We start from the raw sequence: 2,138 nt of genomic DNA, 5'->3' as shown, positions 1-2,138 counted from the left end.
CCCCTCTTTTTCCTATCCTTCCTCTTTTTCCTCCTTTTCCTCCGTTTTCCCCCCTTTATTCCTTTCCTCCCTTTTTTCCCTTCTTCCCCTTTTTGCCCCTTTTCTCTTCCTTTTCTTCTTTTTCCCTTTTCCTCCCTTTTCCCCCATTTTTCTTTTTCTCACTTTTTCCCCTATATCACCCCTTTCTTCCCCGTCTTCTCCCCTTTTCCTCCCTTTTTCCCTTTCCCTGCTTTCCCTCCATTATTTCTTTTTCCTCCTTCCCCCTTTTTCCATTCTTCCCCTTTTTCCTCCTTTCCCCCCTTTATTCCCCTTTTCCCCTTTTTCCCTATTTCTCCCCTTTTTCCCCATTTCTCCCCTTCTTCCTCCTTTTCTCCCTTTCATCCCTTTCTTCCCCTTTTCCCCTTTTTCGCCTTTTATCTCCCTTTTCCCCTTTTTTCCTCTTTTTCCCCTTTCTTCCTCTTCTTCCCTTTTCCCACCTTTTTTCCCCTTTTATCTCCCTTTTCCCCTTTTTTCCTCTTTTTCCCCTTTCTTCTTCTTCCCTTTTCCCACCTTTTTTCCCCTTTTTTCCCTCTTTTCTCTTTTTTCCCCCCTTTTTTCCCACTGTTCCCTCTTCCCCATGTGCCTTTTTTTGGGGTGAAATTGGGGAAAATAAGTCCAGCTCCTTGGAGGAGAATCACACACCCCAACTGTGGCCCAGGGGAGAGAGGGGTTCAGGGTTTTGGGGTGCCAGGGCAGTATTTTGGTGTATTTGAGAGCATTTTGAGGTGTTCCAGGACATTCTGGGGCAGCATTTGGGGCGCTTTGGGGTGTTTCGGGGCAGCGATGGTGTCTTGAGGAGCTTGGGGGTCTTCTAAGGTGGCGTTTGGGGTCTTCTAGAGCAGGATGTTTTGGGCATCTCCGTGGTGGTTGGGGATTTTGGGGCGGGCTTTGGGATTTTGGGGTCTTTCCAGGGTTGCGTTTTGGGGCGTTCCGAGGCGTCTGGCGGGGCAGCTTTTCTGGGAGGCGACGGTTGGGGAGTTCTGTGCACCAACACCGACGGGGAAGCAATGCCTTAAATTAACGCAGATCATCAGGAGATTCTTACTGATAGAATTGGCAGTGTAGTGAGGATACACCTTCCACTGCACTCCAGAATGAAGAAATAACATGTTTTCATAGAATCATAGAATTGTCGGGGTTGGAAGGGACCTTAAAGATCATCTAGTTCCAACACCCCTGCCATGGGCAGGGATATCCCCCAATAGATCAGGCTGCCCAGAGCCCCATCCAGCCTGGCCTTAAAAAATCCCAGGGATGGGGCTGCCACAACCTCTCTGGGCAACCTGTGCCGGGTTGTCTGGAGCTTCCTTCCATCCAGTGTTCCCATCCAACATCTCCATCCAACATCTCCACCCAGTGTCCTCATCCAGTGTCTCCCCATCCCGTGTCTCCCTGTCCAACGTCCTCATCCACGTCTCATGTGCCCCTGATCTCTGGTTCCCTGGTGGCTCTCCCGGGGCCTCCTGTGCTACCGAGCCTGTGTGTCCTGCAGCTCTGCGAGAAGGAGGAGGAAGAGGAGGAAGAGCTCACAGAGAGGAGCGAGCAAGACTCGGGCATCAACGAGGAGCCACTGCTGACGGCTGAGCAGGTACCCCTGGTCCCCAGCCAGCGCGTCCCCCAAAAACCAGGCGTTAGCAGGTGGAGGATGAAGGTGGAGGTTGCAGGATGCAGGGTGCAGGGTGGAGGATGAAGGATGCAGGTGGAGGATGAAGATGGAGGATGCAAGGTCTAGGTTGGGGGCAAAAGGTGGAGGATGCAGGTGGAGGGTGGAGGATGCAGGTGGAGGGTGGAGGTGAAGGATACGAGGTCTCTAGGTTGGAGGAGGGAGGTAGAAGATGCAGGTGGAGGGTGGAGGTGAAGGATACGAGGTCTCTAGGTTGGAGGAGGGAGGTAGAAGATGCAGGTGGAGGTTGCAGGGTCCAGGGTGGACGATGAAGGTGGAGAATGCAGGGTCCAGGGTGGAGGACACAAGTAGAGGATAAAGGATGCAGGTGGAGGGTGGAGGTCTGGGGTGGAGGATGAAGGTGGAGGATGGAGGATGCCAGCAGAGGATGAAGATGGAGGCTACAAGGTCTCTAGGTTGGAGGAGGAAGGTGGAG

This window comes from Apaloderma vittatum, unplaced genomic scaffold, assembly GCF_000703405.1.
Source record: "Apaloderma vittatum isolate BGI_N311 unplaced genomic scaffold, ASM70340v1 scaffold33543, whole genome shotgun sequence".
Classification (NCBI taxonomy): domain Eukaryota; kingdom Metazoa; phylum Chordata; class Aves; order Trogoniformes; family Trogonidae; genus Apaloderma; species Apaloderma vittatum.
This window is presented reverse-complemented; position numbering follows the sequence as displayed.